Genomic DNA, 20,707 nt, shown 5'->3' with positions numbered 1-20,707 from the left:
TAATTAAGAGCTATTCCAGGGTGGTCACAGTATCAGAGAAGAGAAGGGGGTGGGGTATATAGGAGAGAGTTTTGGTGGTAGAATCAGCACAAGTCGGGGACAGATTAGACGTGGGAGGTGAAGGAGCTGATGTGTAACACCTGAGTTGTGAGGGTAACTGTGAGGAGAGGAGAAGAGTGACCTTGACAGTTATAGGGAAACTAGGAGGAGAAAATGAGCTTAATTTTGGATATACTGAGTTTACAGTGTGTACATGGCATGCATTTTGAGATATCCAGTAGGCAGTGAAAGATTCATAATTGGAGAGAAAGCGAGAAGTCAGAACTAGATTCGTCAATCTAAGAATAATCCACATAGAAATGATAACTGAGTCCCTGGGAGCGGGTGAGATCACCAATTGATGTGGTGTAAAGAGAGAAGGGCCAGGATGGAGCCTCAGGGACACTTTAGAAAGTTGCCTTTGTCCCTAAGTGCTTAAGAGACTTGCCCACATAACCAGTATGTTTCAGTGGGACAATCTGAACTCAGGTCTTCCTGACATTCAAGGCCAATGCTCTTCGACCTTACATCCCATGAAGCCTGTTTGATGAGTATCAACAATGTTATAAGGAAATGTTGACTCAGGAGGATTTGACTTGGGGTGTGCTCACACATTGTGGAATGTTCATAGGATGTTTGAGGGAGAATACACTTGTCTTTCTACTTGCACAGTATAAAATTATAGCCTGGAACCTTCCTTTATTTAATTATCTAACTTTCCTTTGGGCAAAAGTGTTACAGATTAAAATGGAGGGAAGAAAGAAAGGCACATCTTCAGAAGGTTTTCTATAAGCTGCTTTTTAGATTCCACCAGACATTTTCTGTCTTTCCTAAGGAAAGTTACTGGAGCACCTTCGGGCTTGTTTCTTTCCAGCCTTCTGTGGAGCAAATATGCTTGATATATTCTGCAGTGGGAAAAAAGATAATACAGAAAGATTTTACTTGAGGTAAACAGTAATATGGGTGTCTCTTATGCCACAACTCATTGGAATACAAGACAATCTATTCCAAAGGACAGTGTCTGTCAAGTTGTCCTGGATCACCTAAAAAGTACAAAAAAAAAAAATGACATGCTTCTTCGCACATGCCCAAAATGCTTTGGTCATTCAAGAAAATTTCAAATACTAGTAACACTATATCCAGAGGATGATCTAAATTATCAGAGCTGGGGAACCTGCAGCCATGAAGCCTTTTAGGTCCTTGGGTATGGCCTTTTGACGGAGTCCCAGTTTTACAGAACAAGTTCTTTTACTAAGGAGATTTGCTCTATGAAGTTTGGATTCTATCAAAGGGCCGCATTTGAGGGTCTAGAGGGCCACATGTGGCCTTGCAGCCACAGATTTCCCACCCCTGATCTAAGGGACAGGAGCTATTAGAGAACTTCATATGAACTATAATGTTCTGTACACACAACCCCCAAGTGGGAAAAAAAACAAAAAACAAAAAACCATAAAAGGAAGGAACAGAAAATCCTCCAATAATGGTAGATTGGTCTTGTTAGATTTCTGCAAAATTGTTACTAATGTCTAATAAGAGAGTCAGCTTGACACAGCGAAAAGAAAGCTGGGCTCAAAATGCCAGGAAGAAGAGTCCAAATCCTGTCCCTGACACACACTGGCAGTGTGATCCTGGGCAAGTCACTTAACTTCTCACTCTTGGGCAATTCTCTGAGCTGCAAAGGAGGTGTCAATCTGTTTTAATAGACAATGTCCTCATCTGGGAGTTCCTTATATTAATAAAAAGACAGTTCCTAATCTGATCCGTTTCATTCCAATATGGTATTTAACATCAGAAACATAACCGTGCAATTATCCTTTTACACCTGATTAGTTATTTGTGAAATTTAGAGAATAAAGTACGCTACCCCAAGGCATCGAACATTCAGGGAAGCATTGGCTTGTGCTCATTCCTCAGGTATGAGTTTGACTACTTAAGTAGAGAAGGAAAATGGATAGTTCCTTCACCTTATTCTCTTCTAATAAGTTACTTCAGGGATGGAATTCAATGCACCCTCAGGAGTAAGTAGAACGATAAGGATCTGATCCAACAATCTATGCAAATAGTGAAGAATTAGAAAAAATAAGATCTCTCCCTTTGGGACCTAGGTTCTCTACTAGTCCTATCTACATTCACCGAAGCTTCACAGGAGTGGCTTGGGATGTCTAAAGGCCTCAGCAGCCTTTACAAGACAGACAATGATTGGGTGGAACTCAATACATTTTATTTGACAAAAAAAACCTTACTTCCCCTGGAAATTTAACTCAGGGAACATTAATATTAGTATCTCCAAAGTGGGGAAAATGGAAAGGATTTGGGCTACCTGCTAGACGGTGATCAATCAGTTCACTTGTGTGTATCAGCCACACACTTTCCCAGGCTGTAGTTTAATTGCATGGCATTTTTGTTAGAGATTTTCCTCTACAACCTAAATGCAATGTGGGTAATGCCCTCAGTAAATAGCATTTGGCAACTGAATAATTGTAAGGAGAATAACTGCATCTAGGACATCCCTTCCTTCTGTTTCCTTCTTGGATTTCACACTAACAACCCTCAAAGGATTTGTTCCTCATGTAACTTAAATCAAAAACTCAGTGATGAGGCTTGCCTAGGAGAGCTTGTGGCTAGTCTGTGTACTAAAGATGCCATCACAGAGGGAGGAAGAAATGATATTGTTATAGGTTGTAAGAACTCCAAAACATGGTACAGTAGGAAGAGCCTTATTTCCACATATCACTGAATCATCAATGTGATATACATGTGGGACTGAGAGCTTAGCACTGTGCCCTGGAACTTACTAGGTGATTAATGAATACTTGTTAACTAAACGTTCATTGACTAATTTTTTTTAACTATATGTCCATGTTCTGAACAAATACTAAAAGTATAGGGCTTTCCCATACCATAAACACTGCTGCTCTAGTTCTTTTTCCAAGGGACACTGAACTCAAGTGTCTGAGCTTGAAGTCAAAGGGAAGGCCTGAATTCAATCTTGACCTTTGCCACTTCTGCCCATGTGACCTTGGGAGATTCCTGGGTCTCTGTTTCTCAAATGTAAACTGAAGGGTTTACGTGAGATGATTTCTAAACTTCCCTAGGAAGCAGCTCCTGATGGTGAACTGAGGATCACAGGCTCAAAGATCCTGTATGATACTCCGACCTATGATTCTATGATCCTCAGGCAGGACTCCAGGCAGGTCAGTTTATGGAGCAGAATCAGTGATCAGGCTAGAAGTCATTGAGGTAATATTCCCATCTGATGATTGTACCTCATGAAATGAAATATTGTACTACCTCCAATAAGCTTACCTCTTTTACTACAGAAATATTCCTTTAAATACTAATATTATTGAATCTAAAGCATTAACTAAGAGGCATAACAGTCAATTTAAAAAGGACTTTATATGCACCATAATGTTCTATAGGGCCTTATTTCTACAAATTACTATAATCTTACCAATGTGAGGGATAGAGAGCATGGCACAGTTTCCTGGGATTTAATAGATGATTAATAAATACTTATTGACTGACTAATTGCTTGTTGACTAATTTTGTTGACCATATGCTTGGCGTCTGAGCAAATATCAACAGTGTAAGCCTTTCTAATACCATAAAACTCCTGTTCTAGTTCGTTATCCATAGAATATGGAAGCAGTTTTTGTTTCATTCCATCAGTTTCGTTCTATGAAACCAGTTTGCATAAATATGCCATTGTACTTAAAGCAAGAGGATCAATGTCTTCCCTAGGCACTAATAGATACGTGTACCCATTAGTGCCTGGTTAGGAAGGGCAAAAGCTGGAATATCAAATAAGAGCACAGATGACTACTTCCTTTACATTAGGAGGCTCATTGATTTAGAACTAGAAGGAACCTTTGGGTCCTGTCAAGTCCAACCCCCTCAGATGAGAAGATTTAAGACGCTGAGTGGTTCAAATGACTTTTTCACAGACATAAAGGCAATGCATGTCAGACTTGGGTTTTGAACTGATTTCCTTTGACTCCAGATCCCATGCCTTTTCATAAAGTGCACCTTGCTGCCTATTATATCAGTCATAATTTTATTTTCTAGAAACTAAGTCGTAGCCACAAATAGCTAAATGGAACTTTAACTAAATCTAAGGTGAGACCTAGTCTGAAATGCTATCTTTGAAAGACTTTTCGTATTTAGCTTTAGTTGTTATTCAGTCATTTTCAGTCATGACTGACTTTGTGACTCCATTTGGGGTTTTCTTGTTGGAGATACTGGAGTGGTTTGCCATTTACTTCTCCAGTTCATTTTACAGATTAGGAAACTGAGGCAAAAAAGTTTAAATGATTTGCCCAAAGTTACACAACTAATAAGTATCTGAGTCTGGATTTGAAATCATGAAAATGAGTCTTCCTGGCTCCAAGCCCTGTGCTCTATGCCACCTAGCTGCCCTACAGCATTTAGCTGTACTGGTGCCATAAATAGTTCATTACAGATATTCATTATCTGTTTCCTGAATCCTTCTGAGGTTTCATCACATCTTGGCACTTCAATGATCTTGGTATTAAAGCAATAACCTCCATGTGGTTGAGGAACTATTCTGTCAGCATTCTTTCCTATTGCTGTCCATGGACAAGCAGTGTGGTGTTAGGGATGGAACTCTATAAATAGTCAGGAAAGCTGGGCTTCAATTCCTCCTTATGCTTTAAGAAACTTATGAGCAAATCAGTTAAAGTGATAGCAAGGTACAATGGAAAGGGCATGGGCGCAGGAACAAGTCACTTAATCACTATGGGTCTCAGCTTTCTCGTCTGAAAGAGATGGATTTAATGATTCTCAAAGTTGCTTCCAGCCCTCAATCTATGAGCCTCCTAATGTAAAGGAGCCTTGGCTTATTCTATCTTTTTAGTGTTCTTGTCACTCAAAAAATGTCAGTTTCCGCATCTGTAAAACTGGGATAATAGTACTTGTACTAGCTATTTCACAGATTCTCCATGGGGTAAACATGTTGCAAGCCTGATGTGATACAATGTGAAATTACTGAAATGATTTACCAACAACCAGAAATGAATGGACCTTGCAACATGTCTGTAAGATGTTCTTGTTCTGCAGAGAAAGAAAATATCTGTCACCTTTCAGCACACCAAAGTTTTCTCATTAATGATAAATAACAAATGAAGCTTTTCCTGACCACATGATCACAAGAATCTCTGTGGGAAAACATTAAGCTTTTTAGAGGAAGGAGTATTGCATAGTGGATAATGCTGGAACTGAAGTCAGCAGAATATGGGTTGCAGTCCCAGCTCTGACATTTGCAAGCCATGTAACTATGGACAAGGCATTTAATACCTCTATACCTTAGTTTCATTATCTTTCAAATGGAAATAATAATAAGTTTAATGCCTTCCTCGCAGGGTTTTTATGAGGCTCTGAAGAGATAACATTAAAGGTTTTGCAAACCTGAAAAATGTTATATAAATAGATCCCAATTATTTGTTTTGTGTAATTTTCTAATGAATTTGAATATGAACTTAATTATCTAATTATACCTATATGAAGTCAGTTTCCCCACCCCCTGTCTCTGTCTCTTTCTATCTCTGTTTCTGTCTCTGTCTCTTTCTATCTTTGTTTCTGTCTCTATCTGTTTCTGTCTCTCTTTCTTTCTTCCTCTCTGTCTATCTCTGTTTCTTTGTCTCTGCCTCTCTGTCTCTCTTTCCCTGTCTTTACCTCTGTCTCTCCCTCCTATTATGGTAGGAAAGGGAAAAAAAGGGAAGAAGGGAAGCTGTATCATACAGGTATATGAGATATGCACAGCAGTGATTTTGGCAATGCTTATTCCTATCATGCATCTCCAAGACTGCTTAGATTCCAGAATGGTTCTGTCTAGAAATTCTATAGATATAGCTATTCTACCATGGGTGAGATCTCCACCCCTTTAAAGTCTTAGACAGAAGGTAGTAGTGATACAGAGTGAAACTTTGTGTAGAATGGCACACAGAACGACTAGAAGCATGGTTAGGGTTGTGTTGATAAGGGCAGAGAAGGGATGGGGTGTTCTTTTAGATAACTGGTTACCCCAAAAGATATCAAGGAAGAAGGAGAAGGAAAGAAGTCTCTTTTGACTCCCTGAAATGAAGTGATTTAAATGTGCCTCCCTGTAGTCAAAGGAAGAATTGAATTTTATGCCCTTAATGCTTTAGTAACTCTAGTGGTAAGATATTGTCAGATATTAATCTGGCTTAATGAAGTGTTTAGTGGTACCTAAAGTGAAGAGCAGTTTAGCCCAGAGATGGAGAACTGAAAGGAGAGAAATTAACCAGCAATGCAGAGTAGAAGTTATGATTTCTTATTCTCTTTGAAGTTAAAGACAAATTCTTCATACTGAATTTTCTCATTAAAAGAACATTTTTCTTAATCTGTGTATTGAATTTCTTAAAAGTCTACCTCCAGCCACCAGGTAAACAAACATATATTTCAGAAACTTTTAAAAATAGCTTTTCTATTTGCCCAAGTCACTAGAAATATTTCTTCACTGAACTAGCCTGGATTCTGGAATAAACGTACATTTAAGCTTTTTCTTTACTCTTCAAAGACCTCTTTTAATTCTTATTTTCAAAACACAAGGATTATTGTGCATTTAATGCTTGCCAAAATTTTCTTCTTTCAAATGAAAGCTGTTTTGACTTTTATGAGTGCAGAAAAGCATCACTACCTACGTCAACAGCTTGTTGTTGCTTTTTAACTAATTTAATCATAAAATGGTAGGAACAATTTTGTTACTCTTGGGGGAATTACAACATTCCAAGCTGAGAAATGACATGCCTAATTTTATCCCAGTAAATGTTTCAGTTTAATGTAGAATTTTCTCAAAGCAGCAGCACATATAAAGTTTCCCATCTAACTTTGACTTGAGCAGTACAATTATGCCCCTTTAAAGTTGGAGCTAATAGTCTTGGAATGTTTATCTGGGGAGGTAACCATTAATAGTCTTGAGTTACAGTCTTTCGCCTTTGGTTAGGATGTCATAACCAAATGTTGGCAGAAATAGCATTTTTAAGAGGTAGGAGGGACTTAGAGCTGGAAGGGAAGGGCTTTAGGGTTGACCTGGTATACCTAGTCATTTTACAGGTGTAGAGTTGAGAATGACCTAGGCCTAAGGAAGGAGATAAATGGGAAAGGAAAGAAAGGGAGGGGAAGGGGAAAAAGAAGGTAAAGAGAAAGAGGAAAGGGTGGGGGAACAGTTAGGGGAAAGGAAAGAGACAGGAGAAGGGGAAGGGAAGAGGGAAGAAGAAAGGGAAAAAAAAGAGAAAAAGAAGGGAAGAATTTATTAAGGGAAGATTTATTAAGTACCTACTCTGCGCTGGGCACTGTGCTTAGCACTTTACAAATATTATCTCATTTAATCCTTATAGCAGACTCTGAGAGGTAGTGGCTCTTATTTTCCCCATTTTACAATTGAGGAAACTGAGGCTGAGACAGGTTAAGTGATCTGTCCAAGCTCATACAGTAAGTGTCTGAAGCAAAATTCCAAGTTTTGCTCCAAGTCCTTCACTCTGTCCAGTGCATTACCTAGTTACCCTTAAGTAAATGCTCAACATCTGCAAGATTGGACTTTTCCATCATAAACTGACTACCCTTCTGAGTTTTTCTGTAATTGCTAATGATGTTATTGTCTTCCATATTACTTTACCTCCCCAAATTTGCCATTCTCCTCCAACATTTCCTCTGGTCCCCAAATCACATAAGTTTAAAAATTCCATTGTCTCTTTTCTTTTTATCTTTCCATTCCTAGGATCACAGACACAGATATGAAAAGCCCTCAGAAGCCATCTAGTCCAACTCCCTTCATTTTACAAATGTGGAAGCTGAGACCTAGAAAGACTCAAAGCCACATAGTTAAGTAGCAAAATCAGGATTCAAACTCAGTTCCTCTGACTCCTAATACGGAATCTCTTCCATTGAACTCTACTTCTTCCTTGCCTTCCCACAATTATTAATCTCATCACTTTCATATAAATCATATCATCAACTTCCTATTTGACTTCCCCACTTTCTCAAATTGCTCATTCCACATAATAGACCAGGATGAATTATTTCATCACTTGATTTTTCACTCACTTGATTAAAAATGTTTTCTCTCTTGAGCCAATCTTAACTCTTCTATTAACCAATAATTATTTAACGTTTGCCTAATACATAGTTAATACTACAGCGGATGCTATGGATAGAAAAGAAGTGTAAGGTATGATCCTTATGCCAAAAGCCTTAGGTTCCACTTGGGAATACAAGACTAATATACATAACAAACTAATTAGTGCACACTGAAGACAGATCATAATTAAATGAGAAACTGTGTACCATGAATTGTAGATGCATAATGGTTCTGAAGAGAGATTTAAAAAAGCAGGAATGAGCTCCCTTCACTTCTCTCTTTTTCTCAAAGTTGTGTCCTTTGATTGATCATGTTGTTCATATTTTTCTAGTCATTGTGTTTATTGTTCTCATACTTCATGCTTCTGCCTATTTTATTCCATCAGTATTGCATTTATATGTATATAAATATTTTTCATGTTTCTCCAACTTTTTAACTTTATCTTACCATACTAGAAAATAGTATCCTCTTCTATTTATGTATCATTTATATACACTTATGTAACTTTTTCAGTTATTCTTCAATCAATGGACATCCCATTTTTCTATAGTTCTTTGTTGGCTTGAAGAGTGCTACTATGAACATATTATATACATGTAAATATGTATGTATTTCCATCTTTGATTTCTTTGAAGCATATGAGTTTGTGTAGCATTTTTGAAAACTGAAAGGACATGGACAGTTCAGTCGATTTTCTAGAACAATTCCAAAGTCATATCCAGAACCATTGGATCACTTTGTAATAGATATTAGTATATCTATTTTCCTACAATCCTTTAAAAATTGACTATTATCCCATTTTGTCATCTTTGAAAATTTACTTAGTGTGAGGTAAAACATTAGAGCTCTTTTGATTTCTATTCTCTTATTGTTAGTGATGTAAAGCAAGTTTTCACATGGTCACTTATAGTTTACAATTCTTTTGAAAACTATTGAGGCCATTCTTCAATGCAGAAGTTGTCAAAGTGCATTAAGAAAGAATTTTCAAAAGAAGATTGCAAAATATTAATAATTACCTGAAACACTTTTTCAAATCAAAATGTGATGTATATGGAGAAGCATATGAAGACATACAAACTGATGCAAAGTGAAGCAGAAAGAACCAAGAAAACGATATTAAATGAAGACCAAAACAACATAAATGAAAAACAGGAACAACAAAATCAAGACTGAATAAACTAATTTTGACCCAGGAAAAGAGATAAGAGAATGTACCACTCTAACTTCTTCGCATGAGGGGAAATGGGCTATAGAAGCAGAACACTCCATTTACTGTTGGAATACATTGATGTGTTGATTAATTTCCTGAAATGCTTATTTTTCTTTGTTGTTATATGTATGTATGTATATATATGCATATTTATCTATATATCTATGTTGCTTTGAGTAGGCATGGGGTGACTTAAATGTGATTTAAAAAACAATAAATATCAATGCAATATTTTAAAAACTCTATTAATTTGTATACTTTGAGTTATTGGGTAGTGGTTTTTGGTATGATGTATATGCATGTGTACATATATATGTACACAGAGAGAGAGAAAGAGAGAGAGAGAGAGAGAGAGAGAGAGAGAGAGAATTTATATATTTGTGCCAATTCCCTGGATGAGTTAGATATCATACGTTTATCAATGATATATGATTCTAATATTTCCCCAATTTATTTTTCTCTTATAATTCTATAGTAAATGGTTTTGTTCTTGAGAAGAAATTTTAAATCACATGACCCAAACTGTCTATTTTATGATCTTTATTATCACTTGATTGGCTAAAAGTTCCCTTATCCTCATCCAGCCATAGTTGTGAAAGGTTCTTGCTCCTCTTTACCTGTAATTGTTTTATTACATGGCTTGTTGAATTCAGTTCATATAAGCAATTTTAGTTACCTGTGGTATTACTGCTATACTACATTACAAAAGTGATTTATATTTGACACTTCCATGTCTTCATCACTCACTGTCTTCAACCATTTGCAATCTGACTCCCAACTTCACCAATTTATTTAAACAACTCTTTTTATTGTTATTAATAAATGACATGCTAAAAACTGCTTTTTCAGTCATCATTATGCCTTTTCAGCTTTTGGTCCAGTTGATAATTTCCTATCATTTGATTCTGCTTCCTCCTATAACATCTCTATGGGCATCAGGAAATGCTTCCTGTAGGAGGCTGACCATGAGCTCACCCCTGAAATATGCTATGAATTCTAAAGGGACAGATGAGGAGAAAGACTGTTACAAGTATGGAGGACAGATAGGTAATAAGTAGGCCAGTTTGACTGGGGGGGAAGAGAGTTAATGGGGAATAAAGTGAAATGAGCCTGAAAAGTTTGTCAAAGGCTTTGAATATCAGCTAAGAAACTTATATTTCATCCTAGAAGCAATAGGTAGACACCAAAGATTCTTGACCAAGGAAATGGCATTGTCAGACCTATACTTTAGGAATATCAGTTTGGTTACTGTATAGGGAATGAATTAAAGAGGGAGATCAATTTGCTTATTAATATCGTTGAAGCCAGAGGTGATGAAGGAGTGGTTTTGGTGCAAATAGAGGAAAAAAGGAAGAGATTCAAGAGAGAGAATTAGAAGTAGAGTTGATGCAATTTTACAAATAATTGAATAGAGAGTAAAGAGCTGATCACCACATAAGTTTGAAAACCTGAGTTACTGAAAAGAATAAAAATAGGGAAGTTAAGAAGAGGGGTAGGTATAAGAAAAAATATAACAAGCCCTGTTTTCTATATGTTGAATTTGAGATGTCTATGGAATCTCCCAGTGGAGATGGTAAGCAAGTTGTTGGTGATTGATACAGGACTGCAGGTTTAAGAGAAAGTTGAGAGATGATTATGTAGATATGGAAATTATTTGCATACGAATGACCATTGAAACCATGGGAACTGAGGAGATCACCAGGAAAAACAGTACAAAGAAGAAAGAAGGCTTAAGTCAGGGTCTTAGGGTATACCTGCATATAGGGAGTGGAAAATAATGAATAACACTCCAAAGGATACAAAAAAAGAGTGTATAGACAGAAAGAGGGTGAAGAGAAGGTATTATCATGAAGCTGAGGAAGGAGAGAATATCTAGGAGGAGGGGACATGTGATCCAAAGGGTCAAAGTCTCTACAAAAAGTCCCAGATTGATGAGGACTAAGAAAAGGTGAATGGATTTAGCTACTAAGAGATTGTTAATAACCTTGGACATTGCAGTTTCATTGGCATGGTGGGTTCAAAAGTCAGATTGCAGGGGTCAAGAAGCAAGTTATATAGGAGGAAATGGAAGCTATAAATGACCTATTTCCCAGCAGGGTTGGCTATTAAAAGAAAGAGAGATAAGGCAATATATCTTTCTTGAGGGGATGGTAGGGTAAGTGCAGTTTTCTTAAGGTTGGCACATACCAGTGTATGTGTATAGGTAGCAGAGAAAAAGTCCAAAGACAGGAAGAGATTTAAGATTCAAGGAAGAAGCAGCTCAAGGAGGGTGATGAATAGGGCAAACTCCAAGACTGGAACAAAAGGAAAAGACTGGTGAATAATGTTGGGCCAGGGACTGTTTAGGAAAGGAGTCAGGCCTGAGAAACCTAAATTTGTAGATATCAAAAATCAGTCAAGCAATTTTTAAAGTTTCTTCTATGTCCTCAGCTGTGATTTAGTCCACCTTGTGTCATGCTATCCAGTGTTGTTTACCACTTGCTACTCATAGATCATAGATCTAGAAATGAAAAGGACCTCAGAAGCCATTTAGCCCAAAGCTCTCATTTTACACTTGAGGAAATTAAAGTTCATGGATGTAAAGTGACATTCCCAAGGCCATACAGATATCAGAGATAAGATTTGAACCCAAGGGGGCAGAGCCAAGGTGGCTGAGCATATACTCTAGTGCTTCCCCCACAGCTCACAAAATACCTGTAAAAAATGACTCTCAACAAATTCTAGAGCAGCAGAAGCCACAGGAGAACAGAGTGAAAGATATTTCCAGCCAAAGGTAACTTAGAGGGTTGACAGGAAAGGTCTATCTCACAGGACACTAAGCAGAGCAGAGCCCAGCCCTAGCCACTCAGCATCAGGAGGAACAGGACCTGAACAGACATCCAGGGCAGAGTTCCCAGCAGGGAGGGTCCCAGATCCTTCAACCTAGCTGATCTAAACCTTAGCCTTCAGTGATGGCCCTGCCCCCACCCAAAACCCCAGGGAAATTGAGCAGCTGAGTCGAATCTCAGCCTTGAACATGATACTGTAGAAAGGAGGGCCAGTAGGACTATCCTCTTGACAAAGGATTCAGAAGTCAAGTAACTGGCTGAGAAAATGCCCCAAAAAGGGAAAAAATAATAAGACCATAGAAGGTTACTTTCTTGGTGAACAGGTGTCTCCTCTCATCCTTTCAGATGAGGAAGAACAAGGTATACTGTCACAGGAAGTCAAGGCCCCTCCCTCCAGGGCCTCCAAAGGGAACTTAAATTGGACTCAGGCAATAAAAGAGCTTGAAAAGCAAGTTAGCAACTTGCTAAAGGAAAACCAAAAAATGCTGAGGAAAATAACACCTTTAAAAAGAGGCTAGAATTAGAATTATTAGAAAATTAGAAAAAGAGGTCCAAAAAATCAATGAGGAGAAAGCGACATTAAAAAGCAGAATTAGCCAAATGGAAAAGAAAGTTCAAAAGTCACTGAACAAAATAGTTCTTTGAAAGAGAGAATTGAGTTTAGGGAAAAGAATGATTATGAGATAAACCAAGCAGTTAAAAAACAAAATCAAAAGTTTGAAAAAATAGAAGATAATGTGAAACATCTCATCGGAAAAACAGCTGACCTGGAAAATAGATCCAGGAGAGACAATTTAAAAATTATGGGACTACCTGAAAGCCATGATCAAAAAAAGAACCTAGACATTATCTTCCATGAAATTATCAAGGAAAACTGCCCTGATATTCTAGAACCAGAGGGCAAAATAAATATTGAAAGAATCCACTGATCACCTCCTGAAAGAGACTCAAAGAGAGAAACTCCTAGGAATACTGTGGCCAAATTTCAGAGTTCCCAGGTCAAGGAGAAAATAGCACAAGCAGCTAGAAAGAAACAATCTAAGTATTGTGGAATGCAATCAGGATAACACAGGATTTAGCAGCTTCCACATTAAAGAATCTAAGGGTTTGGAATAGGATTTTCCATAAGTCAAAGGAACTGGATTTAAAACCAAGAATCACCTACCTAGCAAAACTGAGTATAATACTTTAAGGGAATAAATGGTCATTCAATGATATATAGGCCTTCCAAGCGTTTATGATGAAAAGACCAGAACTGAAGAGAAAAAAACACAAGAATCAAGAGAAGTATGAAAAGGTAAACAGAAAAGAGAAATCATAAAAGAGTTTCTAAAGCTGAACTGTTTGCATTGCTACATGGAAAGAAAATATTTATAACTCTTGAGACTTTTCTCAGTATTTGGGTAGGTGGAGGGATTGTACACACACACACACACACACACACACACACACACACACACACACATAGAGAGTACAGGCTGTGTTGAATCAGGAGAGATGATATCCATAAAAATATATACATAAAATAAAAATTAAGGGGTGAGGGAGGAAAATACTGGGAGGAGAAAGGGAGAAATGGAATGAGGCAGGCTATAACTCATAAAAGAGATAAAGAAAAGTCTTGTTCAATGAAGGAGAAAAGGGAGAAGGTGAGAGGGGAAAAGTGAAGCTACTCTCTCCACTTATGGCTTAAGGAGGGAATAACATGTTCACTAAATTTTGTAAGAAAATCTATCTTACACTACAGGAAAATAAGGGAGGAGGCAACAAGTGGGGTGAGGGGAATGTTAGAAGGGAGGACAAATGGGAGAAGGGAGTAACAGAAATAAACACTTTTGGTAAGGGACAAGGTCAAATGAGGGAATATAAAAATAATAAGGGCGGATAGAGTAGGATACAGGGTAATGTAGTTAGTATTACACAACATGATTATTATGGAAGTCTTTTGCAAAATGACGCATATATAGCCTGTATTGAATTGTTTGCTTTCTCAGTGGGGATGGGTAGGGAGGGAGGGAGAGAGGGAAAGAAGGTGAAATTCAAAGTATTAGAAATGAATGTTGAGAATTATTATTGCACATAACTGGGAAATAGGAAACACAGGTAATGGGGTATAGAAATTTATCTTGACCTACAAGAAAAGAGAAAAGATTGGGATAAGGGAAGGATGGGGTGTGATAGAAGGGAGGGCTCATTGAGGGAAGGGGTAATCAGAATGCAAGGTATTAGGGGGTGGGGGGAGGGGAGAGATGGGGAGAAAAATTGGACATGTTAAAAAGTGATATAAAAGCAATTAGTATTAAAACAATTGACTGAATTAATTACTGAGACTAAATCAAAGACATCTTTAGTTTGGGGAAAAGAATTTTAGTCTAAGTTTTCTAGGAGCAGGTAACTTCAGGTAAAATTTGGCTTTGATGGAAAAGTTAAGGTTTTAATGGTAAATTTGATTTTATGATTGTTATTTAAGCAGGAACTAGAACATGTATAGAAAGGCATGTAAACCACTTAAGACTTGCCTCAGAAGATGTTCCTTAGCCAATGTGAAATTATAGTCATATCTGAAACATGGTTATTGGAACTTGCTATTTTAAGATGCTCTGGGACTATAAACTGACTATTCTTTGTCTAACTCCAGGTATGGATAGCAACAAAGGTGATCTGAGCCTCCAATCCATGATGCCAGTAAGCTTGTGAGATGCTAGTACGAACTGCAAAAGGTGATCTCATAGGAAAGGTGGGAGAGTGGCTGTTCAGCCTGGGCTGAGGTAGGATTCTCCTCATCCAGTTTCCCCACTGACACCTGGCAGACTTTAAGCCTCACTGAATGCAAGGTGACAATCTACTCTTGCCTGGAATTGACATGAAGTTGGAGAGATACTGTTTCCTTGCAATGTCCCTACTCTTAGTGGCGATTCCCTATAGTCAAAAGGTTTATAAACTTAATACCAGATCTATTAAATTATAGATTGCTGGTAAGAGAACATCCGAGGTTGAGTCTAAAATTAAGCTGTTAGGTACAGGACTTTAGACCAACAACAATAAGTTAGGGACCTTTAATTCTTAATAATAGTATGGAGACAATTAGGTCAAGGGCTTGTGAAGTTAACATACATAATTATCATGTGTGTCTCAGTTGGTTAATGTTAAAAAAATATTCATTTGTGGTTTATATTGTAAATGCTTTTAAAGAAGTATCACCTGACCAAAAGTTGGAATTGTTTCATGTTATATGATGTGTTAAAAATGAAAAATTAAAAAAAATGTAAAAAGCATTTGAACCCAAGTCCTGTGACTCCTAAGTCTGTACTCTTTCTCTTGTATTATGGGGTTCCCCTGGCACAACATGCTGCTGTTTCACTACTCCACCCACTTTGTCCCGCATTGGTCTTGCAATAATTGTCATTTCCCCACCATCTGTCTTTTTCTTTAGTTCAAAGATCACCTGTGAGTCTACTTCTTACAGGAAGGCTTCCCTGAGTAAATACATGGAAATAGTGGACTCCTAACCCAAAATGCAAAATCTACTCTTTGAGCTCAAGAGCTAGTCAGAAGTCAATTAATACAACTATATACATTAATGATGAGGGAGAGTCAGTGATATATGTTATCCACTTAAAAATTATCTGCATTCATATTAAGGGAATTAAAATATCCCAGGTATCTTTTCTCTTTTAAAAAGAACATTAGACTCAGAGTCAGCTTGACCTCAAAGAAAAATGTTTATGGATCCATGACTGCCATTTATCTTTCATACTCTGTCATTTAGTAGCAAAAATATGAATGCTTACTAAACTCTCAGTTATCTACAATTCTTGGGATCTTGTAAATTGCAAAAACCTCCCTACTTGGGGCTTAATGCACTTCATAGAATGTCCAAAAACGGAATGTCCATATTACTACTACAGGGTATTCAATATTCAATCCCTCATGAAGTCCTCAGCATTCACTATCTCTTGAAGGCTAGTTTGGCTATACTGGTTGGTTGGCTGTTGTCCTTCATTCTTGAAGAGGACCAAAATGATATCACCATGATAAACTCAAGTTTCATTGTGTCCAACTGTGACTAATCACACCAATATGAGTTCTGAATGCTATACCACAGATGGGGCACAGATAGTCTGTGTGAACAATTGAGGTAGATACTCCAAATTTGCACATCCTAAGTTTACTTTGTGCTGTCTCAATTCTGCTTTGCTCATAAAGCACAGCTCCCTTTCTGATGTGGGTACACCATGCTGAGAGGTCTTGTGCAGTGTCTTCCATGTCTCACAATCAAAGTTCTTGAGAGAGACCTTGAGAGTGACCTTGCATCTCTTCTTCCAACCACCATGTGATTGCCTGCCTCATGTGAATTCTCCATAAAATAGTCTTTTTGGCAAGCATACATTCAGCATTCAAACAATGTGGCCAGCCCATCAGAGTTGCACTCCCTGAAGCACAGTTTAAATGATTGGCAGTTCACCTCAAACAAGGACTTCACGGTCTGCTACCTTATCCTGCCAGGTGATTCTCAGAATCTTCCTAAGACAGTTCAAATGGAAACGATTCAGTTTCCTGGCATGGCACTGGTGGACTGTCTGTGTTTCAAAGGTATAGAACAATGAGGTCAGCAGAAGGGCTCTGTAGACCTTCAGTCTGGTAGTCAATCTAATACCTCTTCTCTCCCAAACTTTTCTTCAGAGCTTCCCAAACACTGAGCTAGTTCTGGCAATGCATGTGTCAACCTCATTGCCAATGTGTTCCCGGAAAATGCACTACTAAAGGCAAGTGAACTTAAATACAGCATTTAAAACTTCTCTATTTGTTGTAACTGATAGTTCCATGTATGGATGGTGTGGTGGTGGCTGATGGAGCATCTGTGTTTTCTTGGTGTTAATTATTAGGCCAAAATTAGCACAGGCAGCAGAGAATTGATCTATACTTTGTTGCATCTCAGCTTCAGAGGCTGCAGTGAGTGCACAATCATCTTCAAACAGAAAATCATGCATCAACACACCCTCCACTTTGGTCTTGGCTTGTAACATTTTCAAATTGAAGAACTTACCATCAGTACAGTAGTTGACCTTGATGCCGTGTTCATCCTCATTGAAAGCACTTGACAACATGGCTGAAAACATCATGCTAAAAAGCATGGGAGCAAGCACACAGCCCTGTTTCACTCAATTGGTGACTGGTAAGACACGGGAGCTTTGTCCACTATCCAAAACCTGGGCAAACATGACATCATGAAATTGATGTACAATGCTGATGAACTTCTTCAAAATTTTGACATAATTTTCCATAAGCCCTCACAACAAACAGTGTCAAAGGCGTTGGTCAGATATACTAATGTGTACAGATCTCTGCTCTGCTCCTAGCATTTCTCCTGGAGTTGTCAGGCAGAAAACGTCATGTCAACTGTTCCTCAGCCCTTTCTGAAGCCACACTGGCTCTCAGGTATATGATCATCTTCCAGGTGAAGGATCAGTCTATTAAGGAGGACTCTAGCAAGAATCTTGCCAGCAATGACTAACAGAGATCCCACTGTGATTGTCACAGGACAATCTATTCCCTTTACCTTTATAGAAATGGACAATGGAGGCATCCTTGAACTCCTGGGGGATAACTTCCTCTTACCATATAACCTGGAAAATTTTGGTAAGCTTTTTTATGAGCAATGGTTCCCCTACCTTATAAATTTCATCTGGAATTGAATCAGCATCAGATGTTTTGCCACATGAAAGGAGCCTAACGGCTCTCGAAACCTCTTCTTCAGCTGGAAGTTCAGTTAAGGAGGGATTGACTTCAACCAGAGATAAATGGTCAATGGCCTCAGCATTGATTGATGATGGTCTATTGAGAATACTATGGAAGTGTTCAGTCCTTCTCTCTAGGATCATGTCCTTATCACTAATCAATGTGGATCCATCATCACTGAGTAGTTGTGATGCACCATAGGTTTTTGGTCCATAAATAGTTTTCAGGGAATCATAAAAGCACTTTGTATTGTTACTATCAGCATAAAACTGAATTTCATCTGCCATCCTACTGAGCCAGGAATCCTGCATCTCTTAAGCTTTCCTGTACTTTCCTTCAGATGGAATTAAATGCTGCCTTCTTAGAGGTGGATGAACTATCTGTACTAAGACTCCTACCAAGAAGTGTAGAAGCAATCACTCCACAAACACACCCATGTGACAGGCACTGTACTAGACCTTCTTTGAATCTATGTCAAAATTACAACGTTTTTGCACATAAATCAAATGGCCATTTTATTTACTACATTTTCCATTAGATTTGAAATCTATGGTTTTTAATTAGCATTAACATATTGAAACAAATTAGTCAATTGTAATGATAAGGTAGGGGTGTAATGAGTGAGATATAACAAATCTTTCAGGTTACTGGGGAAAAGCAGGACAATGGGGTAATTTAGGATGTAGTGGAATAAAACAATAATAAATGACAGTAATACAGCATGACATTTACATACTTTAAGATCACTAAGGTTTCTTCCAGATCTAAAACTATATTTCTATGATAACCAATCATCTCATTTAAGCCGCACAATACCCCTATGAGGCAGGTACTCTAGGTATTCTTTCTGTTTTGTTGATGAAAACATTGGGGACCAGAGACACCAGTAACTTGCCTCTAGTCACATAGATGAGTATTGAAAGTGAGATTTAAATTTAAATCCAAGTTTTTCTGGCTCTGAGCTCAGCACTCTGTTTTAAGTATCAGAAGATTTGGACAAGTTGAGGCTTTCTGCTTTTTACTAGCAGGAAACCTTATACAAGTCATTTAACTTCTTTAAATGTCAGTTTCTTCCTCTACCCAGTTGGAAAGATCAGATGCCTGTTCAACTCACTTGATTATTGATCCAACCAGACAGTGTATGTGACAGTTTTTTGTAAACTATAAAGTACCATACAAATGCAAGCCTTCCAAAATGTCCAGTCTAGGCACAGTCTACAGTCTATGGAGGATCTTAGGTCTGGCAGAACATCTAGTTCCAAAGATTATTGCCATTGAGAGGCTACATGATATAATGGTATAATGGATGGAGAGCTAGCTTGGAGGTCAGAAAATCATTGGTTCAGTTCTAGGTGGCTAGAGTTCTAGCCATGGAGACAGGAGGATCTGAGTTCAAATTCAGCCTCACTTAGTAACTATGTAACCCTGGGCAAGTCACTTAGCCCTGTTTGCCTCTGTTTCCTCATCTGTAAACAAGCTGGAGAGGGAAATGACGAACCATTCCAGGATCTTTGCCACGAAAACCCCCAAATGGGGTCACGTAGAGCTGGGCAAGACTAATAGACTAAACAACCACAACCCCCAGGCAATTTTCTAATATTTACTTAAAGAAGAGTTGCTAATTATCATCTGTGGAGAGAATTTCCATACCAAGACTTGCCCATTCCCATGAAATCACCATATATATGAAATTACACACATATATATTACGTGTTAACATATGTGTGTTTGCTATCATAGAGAAAATACTGTCAGGCTCTGCCACAAATAAACAATGGGAAAGCTGCAATTAAATGAAAATTTCTCAAAGTCAATGTGCGTTTGAAATCAGACTGGGCCAAATAAGAGTAATTTATTGTCAGTTTGATTTATTGCATTATGAACCTTCTGCCAGGTTCCCAGGTCATAGACTCTGGAGTCTCTGTTCTGCTCAGACAGTTCAAAGAGAAGGGATCTCCAAAGAACCATTAGATGCCTGCCTGAAGGGTCTGGCTGTAAGGGAAACCAGGAGATAGCTGGCAAGACTCGTCTAAGAGAAAGAGTAAATATGGCTTGGCAGGAAATGCCTGGAAAATGTGAAGCAGGGAAGGAGTGAGACAGCGTCAAAGCAAAGGCTGTGTTTATGAAATGAAGTTAAAATGATGGTAGTACCAAACCCCTTCCAAACCAAAGGAATTAAAAGCATGGAACAAAACTGGCTTCAGGAGGCTTTAAATAAATGTGCTGTCTTCCTAGCAACTGGCTGTTTACAACCTTCACCTGCAATATTATTTGCACCTTTGTATTATAATTTAGGTTTATGGTTTGTATTCACAGATTTATTGCAAGCTGCTATAAAAATGAAATGTGTATGTATTTAAACATAGAGTAGTGAAACTGAAGTGGAAAAGTATATAAATAAAAATAAGGAACAGGATGCAGGATTATATTTATGGCCTGAATACTTTATGTAGGGTATGGGAAGTGAGTAAGGCAAGAGTTATTCTAGGAAACTTATTTTTTCCTGGTGATGACAATTTTTAAAAGCAGAAAAAATGCATAAACACACATGCATCTATATATATATATGTATAGACACACAATAGATACATATGTGCATATGTTTGTATATATATATATACATACATACATATGTGCATTCTTTTCTGCTTTTAAAAACTGCCATCACTGGGAGAAAAATATACTTCTTGCCTTGCTCATCTCCCATGAGATAAAATATCCAACATATGAATATGTGTGTATATACATATATACACACATATTGTATATATA

At 37.8% G+C, this 20,707-nt stretch overlaps 1 long non-coding RNA gene across 1 annotated transcript in view; it reads right to left on the bottom strand.

Moving 5' to 3' along the window:
• Positions 1-565: 565 nt before the first annotated feature.
• LOC140501257 (uncharacterized) overlaps positions 566-20,707 on the bottom strand; it is a 51,168-nt gene continuing 31,026 nt past the window's right edge. Inside the window, exon 3 of the long non-coding RNA XR_011966118.1 lies at positions 566-944. This is a non-coding gene — a long non-coding RNA (uncharacterized lncRNA). The remainder of the gene's footprint in view (positions 945-20,707) is intronic.

The sequence above is a fragment of the Notamacropus eugenii genome, chromosome 4, assembly GCF_028372415.1.
Source record: "Notamacropus eugenii isolate mMacEug1 chromosome 4, mMacEug1.pri_v2, whole genome shotgun sequence".
In the NCBI taxonomy this organism is placed as follows: Eukaryota; Metazoa; Chordata; class Mammalia; order Diprotodontia; family Macropodidae; genus Notamacropus; species Notamacropus eugenii.
The sequence above is the reverse complement of the archived record's forward strand: the minus strand, read 5'-3'. Positions and strand labels throughout refer to the sequence as shown.